At 36.2% G+C, this 6,013-nt stretch overlaps 1 pseudogene; it reads right to left on the bottom strand.

Moving 5' to 3' along the window:
- Window positions 1-321: 321 nt before the first annotated feature.
- LOC107478326 (G-type lectin S-receptor-like serine/threonine-protein kinase At4g27290) lies at window positions 322-5,951 on the bottom strand (annotated as a pseudogene).
- Between the last annotated feature and the right edge of the window lie 62 nt (window positions 5,952-6,013).

The following is a 6,013-nucleotide window of genomic DNA, read 5'->3' on the forward strand; positions in this document are numbered from 1 at the left end:
TAGAAATAGTTGCGTTTTTTTTTGTTTTTGAAGAAATAAATAAGATAAGGTCTTGAATTTAAATTATTAATTGATAAATGTTAGAGGACTATGAGAATTTATTGTTTTTGCCAATTTAAAAATATGGGATAAAGTATGTTGTTACTTGTTAGATTAGTAGACTAAAAATATTAAATTGATGATTAAATAATGGCTAAAAATAATAAATTCTGATGATCCTTACTATTTCTTTTATTAATTTTCAAAACTTATTTTTCTAAATTTACAAGAAATACTCCAACATGCAAGTATATATATAGTGGTCTTTGTTAACGTATATGCTTGTTTTACACACCTCTGTCCGAATTATATGCGAATGAAAAGACGAGAAACAAAAATTCACAGCAAAATGACTAAATAAAAATGTATAAAAAGTTCATGAACAATTGGTTTTTCTTCCCCGCAAAATAACTTAGCTAGTCATCTCAATTTCTTATACATAAAAGCATGATGATGACTCTTTCTTTACTCTAGATGCTATCTAGCTTCTAATATTGTTATCGAAATTTGGTTAGCTGAAAAGAGTGTGTTGTTCGGCAATGAAGAATCTGCTTGAAGTTGAACACCTCTATCAATGTAAAATCCAGGAAAATTTGGTTTGGGCAACATTTTCTCTCCATTTAGCATTAGAACCACCAATGACATATTCGGTCTATCTTCTGGTCTTTGTTGCACGCATAGTAGGCCCACTTGTATGCATCTTATGACTTCAGAAGGGTTGCAATTTTCCCTTAATACTTCATCCAATAGTTCCAATGGCTTCTCCTCAGTCCACAATCTCCATGCCTAAAATCATGGTAATCAAATTAGTAGATTGGATGTTATCCAAAAATTGACTCTTTAGCTAGGCTGTCTAACAATTTTGCTTACATGTCCAAGTAGATTATGGTAGTTTTCAGAATCTGAGAAATCTCTATTTCTTTTTCCACTTAACAATTCTAATACTATTACACCATAACTAAATACATCTGATTTCTCTGAGAATTGTCCATGCACTGCATATTCCGGCGACATATACCCACTGAAAATATAGACAATTTGAAATTAAAGTAATACAAACATAATACGAAGAAACCAAGTCATAATTAGTAGGGGATAAGAACTTACTATGTTCCAGCAACTTTATTTGTATTCGCTTCAACTTGATCACCTAAAAGTATTCGAGCCAAGCCAAAATCTGATATTTTGGGATTTAAATTTGTATCTAATAAAATATTACTGGTTTTAAGATCTCTATGAATAATCTTCAGTCTAGAATCCTGATGAAGATAAAGAAGCCCTCGAGCAATGCCGCTAATAATGTTAAAACGTTGAAGCCAATTTAGGGACTTTCTTCTTGTTTCATCTAACCAGATATGCATAATTTTTAGCATAACACTTGTAGATATATTAAATTGACATAAAACTTCATACAGAAGAAAAGTTTCTTACCGAAAACAACGTGGTCCAAACTTTTATTTGGCATGAATTCATAGATCAATATTTTTTCTCCTCCCTGAATGCAACAACCAAGAAGCTTTACAAGATTACGGTGTTGGAGTTTGGCTATCAATGCCACTTCATTTTTTAATTCTTCCTGGCTATTAACACTACCTCATTTTTGAATTCTTCTGATCCTTGGCCAGACTTTTTTGAAAGTCTTTTAACTGCTAGTTCTTGACCATTTATTAATGTACCCTAAAAAATAAAATTGTAATATTAGAAAATCTTAAGTAAAAATAGAAGTCCTTGAATTTCTTGATTCTTTCTATCACCTTGTATACTGGTCCAAAACCACCTTCTCCAAGTTTTTTGTTGCTTGAAAAGTTGTCAGTAGCTTTAGCTAAGACTGAGAAATCGAATATTGGGAGATCAACGTCTACCTGTCTTTGCTTGTTTTTCCATATATTTCTTGCTAACCCTGAAGAATGGTTGCATGGAAGAAAACAATTGATAAAAGCAGAGTCAACAAACACATAAAACTTGCACAATTCCCCCTCTTGTTTACATGGCTCTATAATATGGCAAATAATATCCATTGTTAGAATTTGGTTGAATTAGTCCCACATTGCTTAGGATAGCAAATGGAGTGGGTGGCCTAGGCTATAAATATGAGGCTAACTTCTCCATTTGTTTTTGCACCAGTCAAAAACACTTTAAGCTTGTATCTGATTTTTCTTTTCCTCTGTACTCTTTGATTAGAGAGTGTTGTGAGGTGTAGTTAGATATTTGCTTTGAGAGAGTGTGGGTGTACTAGGGTGCCGGTGAGAGAAAGAAGTCTATGTGTTGTAACAATTTTCACATAGTGATATTCTCTGGTTGTCATTTGACAACGGCCGTGGTTTTTCTCCGGTAATTGGAGTTTCCACGTTAAATTCTTGTGTTGTGATTGTGTCTATTTTATTTCTCTGTCAAAGGTATTTTCTCAAGGGGGAATTGTGTATTATTCCCAACAAGTGGTATCAGAGCTTCGGTTCGGTGGGATTTATTCTTAGTATGCTCTGTGGTTGCAGCCTAGTCTGACCTTTCACATCAGAAAAGAATTTCGTCCTGTGGCTTGAGGTTGAGCTTTGGTTGCTGTTGTTGTTGCTGGAAGGCAGTGTGACTCTGTGAGAGTGCAGTTTGAAAAGGTTCTGGCTAAGGAAAGACCTGGTATTTAAGTGTGTCCATTGTGACCCACCTCTCTTTCCTGGGGACTCTTCCTAGTGCACGGTCTACAGTTGAGTTATACTATTCCAGTATACGGTTGCAACAATGTAAGGATATTCAAGTGCTGTGAAGCTTGAAATAGAAATTTGATGGAAGAATCAATTTTGGCTTGTGGCAAATACAAGTCAAGGATGTATTGATACAATCAGGTTTGCACAAGGCGTAGAAGACAAGAAGTATCCTCATGGTATTGCCGCACTGCCATGGATAAGGATAAGTTGTGGCAATCGGGTCCACAATTGAACACGGGCATTGGTTGGCGTTGAGATGCAAGGTGTGTGGCGGAGTTAGGTCGATGGCTGAAGAACTTCCAGGAAAAGCCAATTTGGAAGTTGCACCATGAATTTTCAGCAAGGTTTCGATCTGTACCAAGGCGAAATGCTTGGAGTGGTCTAATTCCAAGTGAGTATACTTTCATGGTGGAGTATGATAGTTCTCTGAACTATGATTGTCGGTATAGACAATGGCAGCAAAGAATTGTCGGTGTTGACTATGGAAGCTGAAGATGTGTGACTATTTCAATCAATGTGGAGATTGTTAGGATTTGGTTGAATTAGTCCCACATTGTTTAGGATTGCAAATGGAGTGGGTGACCTAGGCTATAAATATGAAGCTAAGTTCTCCATATTTTTTGCACCAGTCGGAAACACTTAAAGCTTGTATCTGACTTCTCTTTTCCTCTATACTCTTTGATTAGAGAGTGTTGTGAGGTGTAGTTAGATATTTGCTTTGAGAGAGTGTGGGTGTACTAGGGTGCCGGTGAGAGAAAGAAGTCTATGTGTTGTAACAATTTTCACATAGTGATATTCTCTGGTTGTCATTTGACAACGGCCGTGGTTTTTCTCCGGTAATTGGAGTTTCCACGTTAAATTCTTGTGTTGTGATTGTGTCTATTTTATTTCTCTGTCAAAGGTATTTTCTCAAGGGGGAATTGTGTATTATTCCCAACATCCATGATGGTGTTTACCTGGATATTTAATGAGCACTATGCCGGCACATATGATTAATCCAAAAATAATCACTCCAGCTACTACAATTGCAACATTCTTCTTCTTCATGTTTCCATGTTCATTAGCTGCATTATGATCAAGATGCAGAACGATTACAAAACATCTTTTGCAGTATCTCGATTTAATGAAGTTGGCATAAGTTATATAGTTTCCTTTACATTTAATGCTGAGAAAGAAAATATATTTAGGCAGCAATTTAGCCTTTACACGTAAAAAAATTAAAGGGAATATACTATGACAATTAACATGCATCTTATTACGTCACTAGAAAAATCTAGCAACTAGTACATTGTTTTCCAAATATGGTGGTCTGATCTTAAGCAATTAAGAACTTCAATATAATTGAGGTAACTTGGAAAATTTCTCCCTAATAGAGGTATTGATGTAAATGAATCAAGAATGAAAGAAAATGGGTAGTAGGTTAGGAGTTTGTTACTGATTCTGGTAAGCAGTTAAACCAGAATCTGCTACAGGCAGTTATCTTGCCTCTTAAAGGTATAAGCTGCTAGGAGTAGTAATATAAATAGATCAGTGTGTAATTGTACATTGACATTTAATATACTTCAATATTATTCAATAGCAAAAGTTCCATTCAATTCCGTTCAATTCTCTTGCTGCTCATATTCAAAAACTCTGCATTACTGAAATTCTGTAACTCCCCTTATAACCTACTTTCCTAATAAACTTACCTTTTTTTTTTTCATAATTAATTTGAAAAGATAAAAACTTCTCGAGGCAGCGATGATAAATCCTAACTAGCTAATTTACATATTTCACAAGAAATCAAAATGGAAAAAGAGATGAAGGATGAAAAAACAGTTACCTAACTCTGAGCTAGGGACTTTGATGAAAAGGTCTTGACCCCTTTGATTAAATTGCCTCATGTCAACAAGATGATTGAACCAAAGTAGACAGCCAGTTCCTCCATTACGGATATCCAAATTCGCATACGCCGTACAAGAACAGTTTTTCAAGCATAACCTCTGACATTCCTCAAGATTCATTGTCTTATCAAACCATGAAGAAGATGTATCCGGCAATTTCATGTTTATGTATTTCGAGAATCCGTCTGTAGTATCACACTTAGACGCAGTCTTTCTAACACAACCGTAGACCAATGTGACACATTCCATTGTTCAGGAAACTTTGGAACATAGCCTTTGAGGCACTCACAGGCTGCATCATTATCAACCATATTGCATACAGAATTTGAACCACAAAATGCAAAATTGTCACAATCTTCCAGTCCCCCGGATGTGGTTGTTTTCACCTGACCTCTTCCTTGTCCCGTCCATGTAGTAGTTTGCCAAATACCTGAAGGCATCATTCGATTTATTCTATAACTTGACCCGTCAAGTATTTCCGACTTATAATACATTTCTTCACCGTTAAAAAAGAAGTCGCGTCGAAACATATTGTTCTGCACCAAATATGGATAGCCAGTGAAATAAAGGCCATTCCAGGACCCTTCTCTGGCATTCAATACAACCCCCTTCATTTCAATTATTTGTGGATATCCTCTGGGATCAAATTTTATAGAATAATCTCCCCGGGCCGGGTCGTCTGCGCTTTTCCAGGTTGACAGATATCTATCCAGACCTGTAACTAAATTCAATCCAATCTTCATCCCGGCATCAATACGTCGCCGGGAAAATCGAAACTCTGCCACAGAATCTTGCTTCCATCATCTGAACTTTTCACTATAAGATTTCCCGAATCCAGGAGCTGTGCAGTTGAAGAGTTACTGTTCAAGTCTTTGGTTGAAATGTTGGAGGACCAAACACTGGTGTTGGTTGTGCCACTGAAAAGTTGTAGAGTCCCATTTTCATTGAACTTTAAGATCCCGGATTTGTTTTGAAGGGGCTTTTCTCTGTTGGCTACCCACATAACCGTTTGGTTTCCTGATGCATCTTTATAAAACACACCCAAATATCGGTTTGTTGAAGTTCCAGGGCTGAAGAAACCAAGCACGAAACTTCCACCAGCTGAAACCAATGTTTCACCGTCGCGAATAGATTGATTCATTCCAAAACTATCTATCGAAGTGGAGGGTGTAACGAAGAACATTAGAAAGAAGAAGGTAAGTAACATTTTGATGTTACTCACCATTGATTTGTGTTTTTACGATCAGCAGATAAGCATATTCTTGATTGGCCTCCTCTTACGGTAGCATAGAAAGTAGAAACTAAAAGGGCGAGGACAAGTTGTGTAGTATGTTCGGACTTCTGACTTGTGATTATATATATTTGACTCAATTATATAAAGAGTAAACTTTT

Source organism: Arachis duranensis, chromosome 3 (assembly GCF_000817695.3).
Source record: "Arachis duranensis cultivar V14167 chromosome 3, aradu.V14167.gnm2.J7QH, whole genome shotgun sequence".
In the NCBI taxonomy this organism is placed as follows: Eukaryota; Viridiplantae; Streptophyta; class Magnoliopsida; order Fabales; family Fabaceae; genus Arachis; species Arachis duranensis.